Here is a 15,090-nt window from a genome sequence, read left to right on the forward strand (position 1 = left end):
GTCTTCCGTTTTCCCATGACCATCCGGCCTGTGTGCCAGAGCGCTCGGAGAACGGCAGTACGGACTGTACTCTGGGCGCCCAGCTGAAAGCCTTGAGTGCAGAAACCGACAAGCAAGATCCATGTCTAGATTAGGGTAGACTTCGGGGAAAGAGGCGGGCGCTTAGTTGTTTACCAGGCTCTTCTTTGGGGCTGGAGTCCTGCTGGTTGCCAGACTTGGAAGCGTTGTTCCTTTGTCTTGTTTGACACCAAAATGGCCTGTTTCTGTTTCTACTTTGTTCATCTCTCGGAAGTAATCGAGGGAAAGGAGAACTCTGAGGCTCACTGCTTCTGTGCGAACCCTGGACCTGTCACTTGGGGTTGTGGGATGTGGGACAAATTGCTTCATCTCCATGAGCCTCGGTTTCTTCATGTCTCCAGTGGAGAGTAACAACCCCTAAACGTTCGTTCTCACTGGGTTATTTACTCTGTTAGATTATCTATATGCAAGAGCCCTGGAGACTGTAGAGTACAGAGGATGGACGTTGTTTATTCTGCTGTGTTTGGATGGGCAAAAACTTTGTCCTCAAGTGTGCAAAATACAAAGGATGTTAAATATCTAGACCTGCAAGGGATTGGGGAAAACAGGGAGGCCATTTTTCAACTTAAAAAAAAAAAAAGGCAGGTCCCTTTTGTTTGTTACTTTTCTGCATGGCTCTCTGATGTCCTGCTAGAAAAGAGGAAGGGGAAGTAATAGAGAGTGAAAGCCAGCAGAATTGCCTTCTGTGTTTATCGGCAACTTTTCGGTCCTGTCCAACAGTCAATCTCTGCAAACTTCATGGCCCAGGCATGCTCAGGACCTCAACTTTATTATTATTATTTTTTAGGACCTCAATTTTATAAACAGTAGCTAGTCGACTGGAGCTGTTGGCTTAGATTTAGGGCCCAGAAGATTGGAATTTGGGTTTGAGGGCAGAATACAAAGAACAAAACAGCATCCTGAGTGCCCATTACAATGGGAAGGAGGCCTAGGCTATCAGAAAACTGGCCTTTAAATACACTATATATTTATTTTTGGATGTGCTGGGTCTTTATTGCTGAGTGGGCCTATCTCTAGCAGCAGCGAGCTGGAGCTACTCTGGTGCGCAGGGCTTCTCATCGAAGTGGCTTCTCGTTTTGTGGAGCTCTGGGATACAGGCGCAATAGTTGTGGAACCCGGGCTTAAGTTGCTTCGCAGCATGTGGGATCGTCCCAGGTCAGAGGTTGAACCCATGTCTTTTGCATTGGCAGGCTGATTCTTTACCACTGAGCCACCAGGGAAGTCCAAAACTCAGCTTTTAAGAGGGATTCTCTCAATGGGCTGAAAATATGAGCCTATTTTTTCCCTTTGCTTTAAAAAAAAGTTGTGTAGAATATACATAAACACAAAATTTACCATTTTAAGTGTACAAGTCAGTGTCATTAAGGACACTCAGAATGTTATAAAACTATACTACTATTTCCAGCACTTTTTCATCATCCCAAATGGAAATCTGTGCCCATTAAACAGTGTCTCTTTCCCCTGTCTCCCCAGCTCCTGACAACCACCATTCTTTTTCTTTACTATTCTAGGTATCATATAAGTAGAATCATGTAGTACTCGTCTCTCTGTTCAGCAGCTTATTCATTCAGCATAATGTCAGGGTTCATCCATGTTGTAGCATGTGTCAGGATCTGTTAGCAGGCAGTTGGATTGTTTTAGCTGTTGTAAGTATGTAGGGGGTATACAAACATCTATTTGGCTCTCTGTTTTTGCACTTATATCCAGGAGAATTTGGGGATCCTACAGTAATTCTGTGTTTAATTTTTTGAGGAACTGCTGTGTTTCCCATAGCAACCACATCATTTTACATTCCCAACGGCAGTGCTTAAGGATTCTGGTTTCCCCACGTTCTTGCCAACACCTGTTATTTTCTGTTTTGTTGATTATATACATACTAATTGTGGTTATAGTTTTGATTTGCATTTCTCTGATGATTAGTAATATTGAACATCTTCACATCTTCTCATGTGCCTATGGCCATTTGTGTGGTTTTTTTTTTTTTTGAGAAGTGTTTATCAATCCTTTCCCCATTTTTTTTTTTTTTCTTTTTGCTATTGCTTTGCTCATTTTTTAATTGGGTTTTGACTGTAGTTGTTGAGTTGTAGGAGTTCTTCATGTGTTCTGGATATTAAGCCTATATCAGGTGATTTGTAAATACGTTCTCCCACTCCCAAGGTTGTATTTTTACTTTCTGATAATGTCTTTTGATGTGCAGAGATTTAAATTTTGATGGTCATTTTCCCTTTTTCTGTTGTTGAGGCTGCTTTTGGTATTGCACCTAATGAACCATTGTCAAATAGAAGATCATGAAGCTTTTCCTCTGTTTTTTTCTAAGAGTTTTATAGTTTTAGCTCTTTCATTTAGGTCTTTGATCCATTTCAAGTTAATGTTTGTATATGGTATAATGTACCTTCTTTTGCATGTGAAGGTCCTGCTTTCCCGGTACCATTTGTTGAAAAGACTGTCCTTTCTCTATAGAATGTTCCTTGTACCCTTGTTGAGAATCATTTCACCATGTATGCAGCAGTTTATTTCCGGGCTCTCTCTCCTGTCCCATTGGTCTGTTGTTTGTCCTTAGGGCTGTATCACACTGTTTTGATTACTGTAGCTTTGTAGTAAGCTTTGAAATCAAGAAGAATGAGTCCTCCAACTTCATTCTCTTTCAAGATTCTTTTGGCTATTTGGGATTCCTTGAGCTTCCATATGAATTTATTTTTATTTTTTCTGTTTGTGCAAAAAGCACCATTGAGATTTTGATAGGGATTGCTCTGAATCCATAGATCATTTTGAGGAGTATTGCCATCCTAACAGTATTGTCTTCCAGTTCAAGAGCAAGGGATGTCTTTATGTTTATTTACATCTTCAGTTCCTCTCAGCAGTGCTCTCTAGTTTATACTGTACAAGTCTTCAGCCTCGTTGGTAAATTGGTATTAGTGTTCCTCAGTATTTTATTCTTTCTCGTGCTGTTGTAAATAGGGTTGTTGTCTTAAATTCCTTTCAGGTTGCTCATTGACAGAAGTGCTGCTGATTTTCATCAGTTGATTTTGTATCCTGGAACTTTGCTGAATTTGTTATTGTTCCTGAGTTTTTTGTTTTTATTTTTATTCTTGTTTGTTTTTATCTGGCTGGGTTGTTTGTCTGTTTTGGTGGACTCTGGGGTTTTCTGCATATAAGATCATGTCATCATTGAACGTCCTTTTTTGGCAGGTCTAGCTAGGAGCTCTTGACTATTCCACTCATATAGGCCTTTTCCCGCTTACAAAGGGAAGTTAGAATTTTTAGTTGATTCTTCAGTTTCCACACAGTGGTGTCAATGGTTCAGCAGTGGTAGGTGATGAAATGTTGTTTGGTTTGTCTGAACATGGGTTCTTAGAGCTAGTACTCCTGTCGTTCAGCAGATGTCTATTGAACACGCACTGTGCACCAGTCATTCAGACGCTGGAGGTGCCACAGTGAACCAAGCACACAGAAGCCTGTGCCCCGGGCAGCTTCCATTTAGCTGGGGGAGCACACGGTCAAGCAAAATGTATCTCGTGTTAGATGGAGATGGTGTTACGAAGAAAAGGAAAGAAGGAAAGAGAGATGGGGCATGGATGGTGCTCCTGTTTTACTTGGTAGCTCTGGCAGTTTAATTTCTTTATTAAAGGCAACAGTATTTTCAGATTTAACATGGTTAATGATACCACCTGCCTGGCTTATCTTATCTGGTGTTGATGACAACCTTGAGAAGAAGGAAGAAGGAGGGCCAATTTGTAGGTAGAAGCACTGAGACCAATAAACATGAGGCGGTTTTATTTGTCAGGTAACGAGGAGGTACCTAAATGAGCGCCGGGGTGAGGAGGGACCACGAGAACGCGGTGGCTGTCTTTACTCACTGAATGGGACTGGTTTCTCTGAGGCAGAGTGGGGAAAGTTGAGAAACCTTCCTATGTATTTTGTGATTCCTTGAGGTTTTATGAATTACATCCCCCCAAAAACAACAGTGGCAAAAGAGTATAGACCTCAATCCAAGCTGCCCACATACCTTAATCTTTTCTGATTAAGACCCTGACTAGTCCTGATTCTGGCCCTTCTTCACACCAGCAAGGATGGGTGTGGCCTTACTTGCCACAGTTCCTTTTCTTTCTTTTTTTTTTTGATATATTTTTTTATTTTGGTAAAATCTGGGTGACCTAAAATTTGCCATTTAACTGTTTTTCATCGGCATTAAATATATTCACAAGTGTTGTGCAACCATCACCACTATTTCTGCAACGTTTTCATCACTCTAAACAGAAACTCTGCAGCCATTAAGCAATAACTCCCCATTCCTCTCTTACCCCAGCCCCTTGTAGCCGCTAACCTACTTTCTGTCTCTCTGAATTTGTCTAATGTAAATATCTCATATAGAAAGGAATCTTTCAGTATTTGTTCTTTTGTATTTGGCTTATTTCACTTAGTGAAATAATGCTTGTAATTCTGGGTCCATCCATTCCAGTATGTAACAGTTTCCTTTTAAAAGCTGAATAATATTCCATTATATACATATATGTATATATGTACACACGCACACTCACCTTATATATATACACACACAACACATTGTTTAGTCATCTGTTCATGGACACCTTTAGACAGTTGTGATTAATACTGCCATTGGTATATTGGTGTACTTTTTGGTGTATAAATCTTTGAGTCCCTGTTTTTAATTCTTCTGAGTATATATCTAAGGAGTGGAATTACTTGTAATTCTGTGTTTAACTTTTTGAGAAACCGCCAAACTACTTCCCACAGCAGCTGTATCATTTTCCACTACCACTCGCAATGCATGAGGGTTCCAACCTCTCTACATACTTGCCAAGACTTGTGATGTTCCTTAAAAAAAAAAAAATTCTAGCTCTCCTGGTAGGTGTGAAGTGGTGTCTCATTGTGGTTTTGGTTTGCATTTCCCTGATGATTATTGCTGTTGAGCACCTTTTTATGATTTTCCATTTGTATATGTTCTTTGGAGAGAAATAGCTATTCATGTCCTTTGCCCGTTTTTAATTGGGTGGTTTGTCTTTCTGCTGTTGAGTTGTGGTTGATTTCTTTACATATTCTGGATATTAAACTGTGGTCAGATATGGGATTTGCAAGTATTTTCTCCCATTCTGTGGGTTGTCTTTTCACTTTATTGGTAGTGTCCGTTGATCCATGACAGTTCTTAAAATTTTGATGAATGCCGATTTATCTTTTCTTACCTTTTGTTACCTGTGGTTTTAGTGTCATATTTAATCTTCACAGTTCTTGAGTGACGTTATTGTTGGGGTAGATGCCTGGGAAAAAGATAGTCAAGAGTCTACAGAGTTAATTTTCCAGCCCACAGTCATTTCCTGTGGGACCTGTGAGTGGGAAGGAAGTACAGCCTGCCTGCTGCTGGCAGATAGGAAGCGAGGGGTCTCCTCACCCAGAGAGGAAGTGGTGCCCCGCTTTTATAGTTCATTCCTCTGATGTGAGGACGAGGCCGCTCTGGGGCAGGCTCCAGGCTTGAGCACTGCCTCAGCCTGTTGGTGGAGAGTGCCTGTCTGCCCCTTAGGGCTGGCTTCCTGCTGGCCCCCTAGACTCAGTGGTACATCCTTCATTGATACCATCTGTGCGCATGGTTTTGCTGGAGGTATCATGGTTTCAGGCATGAGGTTGATTTTCCTCATGGTGTATCTTCTCCCTCACAAGACTGTAAACTCATAATGTAGTGTCGTCTGGAGGTTCCAGTCACAGAGTTTCCGTGTATTATTCAGTAGTAAAGCTCTATCATGGTTGTGCAGCTTGGCAGTTTTCCAGAGTGCTTCCTTGCTATCCCATGTGATGCCACTTATTTGAGAGGGGGCAAGACAAGATGGGGTTCAGAGGTGCTGGGATGCCCAAGGTCATGGAGCCTAAGTAACTCTGCTGGATTCTAGCTCAAGCAAGACCCTCTGCTAGAGGGGGCTTTTATTCAGGGCAGCCTCACTTGTAGCAGCATCCTGCAAGTCAGCCAGTCCAGGGTGACAGGTGGAGAGACCACATACAATATTCAGCCGTGCTCCTGGGGTTCCTGGGAAAGCCAAGCTGGGTTCAGAGATGCTTCACGGGAAGGCAGAATGGAACATGAGCTGAGTCGTGATGGATGGGACTGAGGTTGGAGTATTAAAGTAGCTGGAAAGGAATGTTCCAGGGGAGCATTTCAGAGGTGGGGACATCAGGGGCACAGAGAGGCCAGCAGGGGATGCTCCAGAGGGTTTGACAGCACGCAGTTGGCAGGAATGAGGTCTAAAAGTGCCGCTGGGCAGTCTGGTGGCCAAGTTCTACAGGAGCCAGGGCTTCCGGCTGGGAGGGCAGCCAGCCTTCCCCGGGCACATATTTCTGTATTGTAGCATTGGAACCTCGTATCCTGATGCTCATCCAGAGGTTCCAAGCCAGGTGAGCAGGTGAACAGTTCAAGGCTGTCGATTCCGTCCTGGCCACCAGGGCACCTTGAGGCTACTTTCTTCTCTAATCTCATCCTCATCAGCAGCCAGATGGAGGCTTCCAAAAGTGATTCAGTTGGCACAAACATTCGCCCCTTGGCTGTTGGTTCTTCTGACATTTGGCCCGGATTGGACTGTCTCTTTCTGCCCTGAGACTTGGAGACTGGTTGTCTACTCAGCCAGCCCCTCAGGGATTGGGTGTGACCCCAGGCCCAAGGTCTGGCTGTCAGCTTTCAGGTTCAACAGCAGTTCCTGTTTTTCTCTCTAGAGAGAGCAGAGCAGCGCTGTTCAGTGTTCTCCGTACAATCTGTGCCGTCTAGCGCTGCAGCAGCGAGCCACATGTGGTTCTTGAACCCTTGAAATGTGGCTAACATGCGTTAATTTTATTCCATGGGCTTCCCTGTTGGCTCAGTGGAAAAGAATTCACCAGCAATGCAGGAATCGCAGGAAACCCAGGTTTGATCCCTGAGTTTGGAAGATCCCCTGGAGGAGGACATGGCAATCCCACTCCACTATTCTTGTCTGGAGAATCCAATGCACAGAGGAGCCTGCTGGGCTACAGTCCATGGGGTCGCAAAGAGTCAGACACAACTGAAGCGACTTAGCACGAATGCAAATTAATTTATATTTAGACAGCCATCCTTAACATATGACTGCCTTATAGAACAGTGTATTTCTGGAGGGCTTGCTCCATTTCATCCAACTCATAAGAGACTGTATCTCACCTGAACTCCCATTTATTAAGAGCCAAGAGGGAGAGGGCAGGTGGCAACCCAGGTGACCATCATGTCAGCCTCGGGGTCTAGAGTTGGGGCAGAAGGCTTTGAAGTTGTCCGTCTTTGTGGCCAGCGTCTCCAGCCGATGTATATTCCTGACCTTTTGAGTGTGCACCCAGTGGAGTTGAATGCTGACCATTCGGTGGTACAGTTGTGATCTTCACACTCAAGACACGTGCATGTGGAGAGCGGAAGCAGTGCCAAGGCAGAGGGGAGCAAGTTGGAACTCTCTGACTTGGGTGTTGTGGGTAAAGTCCTAGCCAGTGTGGGGTGAGGGCATAAGAGGGAGCTGGAGGGAAGGGCTTGCATGGGTTGTGGGCAGCAGAGGGTGGCAGCAAGCGAGGGATGATGGAGGAGAGACGAGCGAGCTGGGGTGGCAGGGGTAGTCCAACTTGTCCGTGACCTGCTCATCTCTCAGGAAGCTGTCTCTGTCCCCACCCCATGTGACCGCATCCCCATGCCCAGCAGCCTGATTGCTAAGTCACTTGAGGCAGTCATGTCTCCTGGGTTGACAGCCTTTTGCAGGTTGGCAGACCCAACATTTACATGACCGCTTATAGGGTCTCATGACTTGTTCATTCCTGAAGGAGTCCTTTAAGATAGATGTTGATTACTCCCTATTTATTAGGTCAGGAGACCTGGGGCTGTAGGGACCTCTCATGTCTGTGCTTTGTCATGTTGTCAGTCTCGGGTGGTCCCTTAAGCTCTGGCCCTGTGTCCCTCTCCACTCCTCACCCCCTGAAGAAGAGGTCACCTTCCCATCACGTACAGAAATTGCCACCAGGTTGCCTGGAGGGATCCGCAAGACATAGCAGAGAGCGTGTGTTATGTGTGTAGACTGTCCGGTTCAAATCTCAGCTCCACTCATCACCTCTTTCGGATGAGAGCAAATCTTTAAAGCTCTAGACGTCCCTACCTCTGTCTGTAAAATCCAGACCTCGTCAGTAGCCAGGAGCACAGAGAAGGGGTCCAAAAGAGTCCATCTTAAAGTCTTGCACACGGGCCTTTTACCAATGTGGGCGTCTGTCCTGTCTCTACTGCCCTCCTGGAAGCGGGAGGTCAGGTGGTCCTCCAGCCCTCTCTGCTGGGTGACAGTGGGTAGAGCCCACCCTGTTTCCAGCGGAAGCAAAGAGGACATCCTCCTGGTCCCCTGACTTTACTCAGCCCAGCCCTGATTCCTTGAAGGTATCAATAGAATTCATTTTTAGTGCAGAAGGTTTAGATTAACCAAAAAAAGAAAAAGTGAATTTGCAGAGCTGCAACCTCAATGAGGTGTGCAGTGCCCATTCATCCTAAGGACCAATCTTCACTTCCCCACCTCTGCTCAGACCCCGAGGTCTTAGAGTCCAGTGAAAGGGAGAACCTCGTGGGTGAGCGGTTTGGGCTCCCCACACAGACACCTTTTGATGAACCAGTATTGAAACCTTGGATTGAGTTATCCCCTCAGAGGGCCCTGACTTGTTCATTTGTCAAATAAAGGTGTTGAATCAGTCAGAGGTCCTCACACCTACTGGTGCCCCAGGATCACCTGGGGACACAACTTGGCAGTTTCTTCCCTGGCTCCATTTGAAACCTCCTGTTGGGATCTTAGGATAGTGGCTAGAAATCCGAGCATTTTTGAAGTTCCCCCAGATGATTCTGATACGGTATTTATCTGGAAATCCCCGATCACTCCCTGGACATCCCCCCTTGACAAAAGGAAGTGGAACACTCCTTTTCCTGGAGCCCTTCCTAACTGCAGAAACTCTGCAGCCAGCCACCCAACAAGTATTGAGTACCAGCTGTTTGTCAGGCCCTGGGGATCTAACCTGTGAATAAGACTGCCTCCCTGCCTCCAGGGGCTTCCATGGGAGGGGCGGTTAAGGGGTGGGTACGGGCCCTTGTTCCTGAGATAAGTCCAGGGGAGAGTGGTCTTGCAGAGGAAATCAGGAGTCCAGTTTAGGCCACTTTAGTTCTGAGATGACTATTAGACACCTAAGTGGAGATAGACTGTCAGGCAGGCATCTGCTCTGCTGAGAGATTCTTGTGTAGGAGGATTCGAAGCCCTAGACGAGATCCCCTGGGTACCGAGCTTAGACAGCAGAGGGGGTTAGATACTGCCTAACAGTGTATAACTTTATTGCTACTTCTGTCTCGGGTATTCCTTTGGAAAAGGTGTATGGATTCATTACACATTCTAATGTATTATCTATAGATTATAAGATAAAGTCAAGCATGTATCTGCTGATACTTTTCAAGTTGACTTGTCTTTATACTTAGAAATGTCTCTTAATAGTAGGCTTCCCTGATGGCTCAGATAGTAAGGAATCTGTCTGCAGTGCAGGAGACCTGTGTGCGATCCCTGGGTCAGGAGGATCCCCTGGAGAAGGAAATGGCAACCCACTCCAGTATTCTTGCCTGGAGAATTCCATGGACAAAGGAGCCTGGCAGGCTACAGCCCATGGGGTCGCAAAGAGTTGGACACAGCTGAGCGATTATCACTTACTCAACAGTTTTCCAAAGTGCCTACACCATTTTACACTCCCACCAGCAGTGTATGAGAGTTCTTTCCAGTACTTGGTATGGTTAGTCTTTTTCACGTTAGCCTTGCTGATGGAAGTGTAGGAGTATCCCTTTGTGGTTTAAATTTGCATTTTCTTCCTAATAAAATTCTGTATCTTTTCATATATTTATGTGAAGTGCCTGTTTATGCCTTTTATTGGGCTGTTGTTCAGTTGCTCAGTTGTGTCCAGCTCTTTGCGACCCTATGGACTGCAGCATACCAGGCTTCCCTGTTCTTCACTGTCTCCCAGAGTTTGCTCAAACTCATGTCCATTGAATCGATGATGCCATCCATTGGGTTGCCTGGCACTTTTTCCTATTAATTTTGGAGAGTTCTTTATTCCAGTCCTGAGCGGGTCCTTTGTTCTATATTTGTACTATAGCTGTCTCTCTGGATCTGGACTTTTCTTGCTTTTAATCACAGTCTTTGATGAAGAGAAATTCTTCATTTAACACAGGCCAGTTTATGCATTTTTTCCGCTAATGCTTTGTGGCCCATTTAAGGAAATGGCTGCATACTCTGAGTCATGTTGATATTCCCTTGTGTTGTATTCTAAAAGTTTTATTGTTTTAGATTTATTGATTTAGATTTAGTTTTATCACCTTCAGATTGCTGATCCATCTGAAATTTATTTGTACATGGTTTAAAGTAGATGTCAAGATTTTCTCCCCATATGGATATCAGTGACTCAGCACTATTTATTATCCGGCATTTATTTTTTTAGAAAGAAGACTATTTTTCTCTGAATGGTTGGCATGCAGTATCCTTGATAAGACATACTGCTAATCTCCTGCAACTTCTTTTTTTAAAAAATATTTATTTATATGGCTGTGCCAGGTCTTAGATGCAGAACATGGGCTCTTTAGTTGTGACATGTGGGATCTGGTTTCCTGACTAGGGATCAGACCCAGGCCTCCTGCACTGGGAGCAGAGTCTTAGCTTCTGGACCACTAGGGAATTCCCCTGCAGCATCTGATAGTACTTGTAGTTACTATAATAATAGTAGTAGTGACTTTTTTTTTCTTTTTTTTTTTTCTTTAAATGTTACTGAGTCCCAGTTCATGCCAGCCCCCCAAGAGATAGGCAGCTCCTTGGAGCAGGGACAACTCAGATTTATTTTGACAAGGATTTAGACATTTCATGGCCTGGGCAGTTGTCCTGCGCGTTCTGTGTCCCATAACTGAGCCTGTTGGCTTTGTGCACAAAAAGGGACTTATTTCGGACTCACGAGGAGGGCGGTGGCCTGTCAACTGGCTCCCCAAAGCCACTTAGACTCCATCCACTCTGTCCATACTCTAGAGCAACTGGGGGCTGTTCTGACTAGAAATATGAGTTGCCTCGAACAGTTGCTTCTAGGTCAGTTGTCTAAACTTGGGCTTTGTGTTTTCCATTCACGCCTGCTGACCCTTGGAGCAGGATGTGGTTGCTCTGTGGTACTAAGTATTGTAATCCAGGATTGAAATGCGATCTGTGCTATTATTATTATTTTAAAAAATTTGTTTGTTGGAGTCTAGTTAATTTATAATGTTGTGTTAGTTTCAAGTGTACAGCAAAGAAAATCAGTTATGCATAGACATATGTCCACCCTTTTTTAGATCCTTCTCTCATATAGCCCATTACAGAGTATTGAGTGGAGTTCCTGTGCTATAGAGGAGGTCCTTATTAGTTACCTATTTTATATATAGTAGTAATGTGTATGGGTTTCTCTGGTAGCTCAGCTGGTAAAGAACCCCACTTGCAATGCAGGAGACCCCTGTTCAATTCCTGGGTCGGAAAGATCTCCTGGAAAAGGGATAGGCTACTCACTCCAGTATGCTTGGGCTTCCCTGATGGCTCAGACGGTAGAAATCTGCCTGCAGTGCGGGAGACCTGGGTTCAATCCCTGAGTCTGGAAGATGCCCTGGAGGAGAGCATGGCAACCCACTCCAGTATTCTTGCCTGGAGAATCCCCACGGTCAGAGGAGCCTGGCGGGCTGCAGTCCATGGGGTCGCAGGGTTGGACGTGACCGAGCGACTAAGCACAACACAGCAGTAATGTGTGTGCGTCAGTCCCGTTTTCCCAGTGCGTCTCTTTCCCCCTTTTCCCTCTGTGTTCTTGTTTCAGGAGAAGATATGCCCCATGTTTCATCCTGGGATACTGAAGAATACCTCCCCCCAACACACACCCTCATATTTTCCCACCCCCCAGATACCCCCAACTCACCTCCACATACACACAACAGTATACCCCCAAACCTCGCACCCCCATTGACTCCCTTGCATCATTGCACCACACACCTCCTCACACACCCCCAGCCCCCTACCCACACACCTCCCCACACACCCCAAACAGCAACCCGCCAGACTACGCCCACACCTCCTGTACTCCCAACCCTCAGTCCCCTCATCCCACCCCTGTACGCATCCCATAACTCCCCAAAGCACACACGCCCCACGCCCCACACCCTCAACACTGCCCTCCCCCCAGCACACACAACCCTGAACAGCTGGGAGGACTCGCGTGTCTAGCTTCTAAGCCCCCGCAGAGATTTGGGAGACCCCGTGGTGGAGCTCGCTGTGGCTAGGGGTCACGGTTGGCCCTGCTTCCTCCAGGGCCCTTCCCTCACTGCTGGGCTGCCTGGCTTCTCCCTGGTTTTGTTTTGGAAGGAAGCAACAGCTTGTACTCTTGAAAGAATTCCTAGAGGAGAAACAGTTGCTGTGGTAACGACGCCCAGTAGGGAGTAAAATCTACACTCCAGGGCTGTATTGACTCCAGGCTCTCAAGAGCTGCTCTGTCTAGAAAAAGTGCGAGTGACTGTCCTTTCAAGGACAGCACTCCGTCTCCCCCCACACCAACCCACCTCTCCTCGTGTTCAGGGCAGGGCTGCACGCAGGGTCTGGCAGGGCGATCTGAATGCTAAAGAAGAAGCGTGTGTGTGTGTGCGCACGCGCGCGCATGCACCATCTGAATACTAAATAAGAGAGAGAGAGAGAGTGTGTGTGTGTGAGTGTGACAGCTGGAGAGGCAGTTCTCCGCTGACAGCAGAGCCTTCCTGCCCTGGGTCCAGGAGTCCTTGCGAGCCAGGCTCTCTGGGGTGAGCAGCAAGTTTCCAAGCCCTCTCCTCACTCCTGCTGAGGAATGCCGGCTGTGTGTTGGGCCTGTGATGGGGGCCAATGTCAGCGAGGCTGGGCCCAGTGGGGCGATGAACCTGTGCACACCGGTTGCAATCCTGCTGACTGGCATGCACTGTCCTAGGGCCGGAGTGTGTGTTGGGGGGTGCCCCGACAGAACTGTGCGGGCTTGCAGGAGGGGTGAGCTGTGTGGAGGAGGGAGTCCTGGACCCAGTGTGAATCTCCTGTATCTTACTGGCTGGCCTGTGGGTCACATCTTCATTTGGGCTCTGTGCTCCAGGTGGCCTAACTCCGACCTGGTGGATGTGCTGCAAAAACCCTTGAGGAGGGGTGTGAGGGGCTGGCTGTCTGGAACCCTGGGAGAAGGAGGGTGGGGTTGGAGCAGAATAGGCCAGTGGGAAGGTGTCTGACTTCAGGGAGACCGCCTGTGGAAGCCCCCGCCCTAGCAACCCCGCACACTGCGGCTGGCTTTTCTGACCTGGACTCACATCCCCTACACGCATGATGGAGCTGCCCTTCTAAACCGTGGTCAGCTCAAGGGCAAAGCCTAGGTTCTCCTCGGGATGAAGGGAGGGGAGGGGAGAGGTGTGCGTGTGGGGTCAGTCATGTGCCCCTTTTCAGCGATGGGGTGAGGGGAGCAGGCCTCACTTGGGTGATGGAATTTCAGGGGCCTCGTGCTCAGGATGCAGGTGAGAGCGTGCGGCCCCATTGTCATCATCGTCGTGGTCGGCGCCTACTGTTCATGGTGCGGCCACAGCAGAGAGCTCCACACGTCACAGACGCTCCCTCATTTAACACCCCTCTGCACTTTTGGAAAGTGCTGCTCAGAGAGGCCCACGAACTCAGAGGAGTCCCACAGCTCTGCTTCCTTGTGCGGTTCAGCTTCTCAACCTTTCAGCCCAGCACACGGTTAAAAGAAAAACTGCTTTGCTTCCAGAGGAAATATGTGTAGGTGGAAACCGAAAGACCTTGTTCAAGCAATTTTTTCCCCCACAAATAAATGTGCCACTTCTGGCTTGTAGTTTAAATTTGGTTTTAATGAGGACTTTATCATTTGGAGATTACACCAGAGAGGAGACAGCTGTCTTCCCTGTACTTCCCAGACTGTGACACTCTGAGAAGCAGCTGATCAGAGGTTAAAATAGCTTCTAGTCTCCTAGGAGCTTCAGCGCACTTTGTTGCTCTGTAAACCGCTGACTAGCCTGGGAGTTGACTTGTCAAGAATTTGCTGTTTGAACTGGGGTGCCAGAGTGGGGGCCCTGCACATTTCAGGCTCAGCTCCAGGTTGGGATGAAGGGATAGTGAGAGGAACCCAGGTGAGACCCCTGGCTTGCCTGCATCTGCCATCGGCCTTTGTGGTGGACCTGGTGGGATTCTGGAAACACATCCACAGAACACTTTACATCCCGAGCCCAGCTGCTCCATTTGCAAACTGGGCCTCAGGACCTTTGCCTGGCTTGTATCCAGGGCCTCCCTGTGGATCAGATGAGTTAGGGTATTTAAGAAACTTGGAATGCTTAAAGTGATGGTCATGATGTGTTGTTGTGCTGTTCTTACATGTGGTCACATGAAGCCAGGGTACTTAATTGCAAGCAACAGAAATCTGTTCTGGCTGGTTAGTTCATTAAAGAAAAGAGAGCATACCTTGGAGATAGGCAGTCAGAAAGAAGCCCAGCGTTTCACAGGAAAAGGGCTTGCCCTCAAATGTCTGGACACTGCAGCTTGCTTGCTGCCAGCTCTTCCAGAGAGAAGTCTTGTTTGCTGGCCCCTCTCCCTGCTGGGACAGCGAGTAGTGGGCACTTTCAGCTTCTAGAGCATGAAGCTGGCTCGTCCTCTCCCAGGACTCCACATGGAGCCTTCCCAAGTAAGGGAAGGGTTTGGGTGGGCACTGGGCAGCCCATAGAATGACCTGGGAATTCAAGTTCCAGTCACCTTCTTGCGTGGCTCCAGGCAACGTGATAAAATAGACAACGTACCAGTCTGATTGAAATCAAGAGACCCCAGGTCTAGACCAGCCCAGCTCTTGGCCTTGTCATGCTGCGCTCTGCCTGGGTCTCTCGTGGCCCGTGTTTATGTTGTATGAGAGATTTCTCTATTTCTTCTCATCCTGTCTACTCTGATGCAGAGCCCACCCCGG

The 15,090-nt window shown here is 47.0% G+C and overlaps 1 protein-coding gene across 1 annotated transcript in view; it reads left to right on the forward strand.

The window, feature by feature from the left end:
- CCDC12 (coiled-coil domain containing 12) overlaps window positions 1–15,090 on the forward strand; it is a 36,338-nt gene that overhangs the window by 614 nt on the left and 20,634 nt on the right. The gene's annotated exons all lie outside the window — the stretch shown is intronic.

The sequence above is a fragment of the Bubalus bubalis genome, chromosome 21, assembly GCF_019923935.1.
Source record: "Bubalus bubalis isolate 160015118507 breed Murrah chromosome 21, NDDB_SH_1, whole genome shotgun sequence".
Classification (NCBI taxonomy): Eukaryota; Metazoa; Chordata; class Mammalia; order Artiodactyla; family Bovidae; genus Bubalus; species Bubalus bubalis.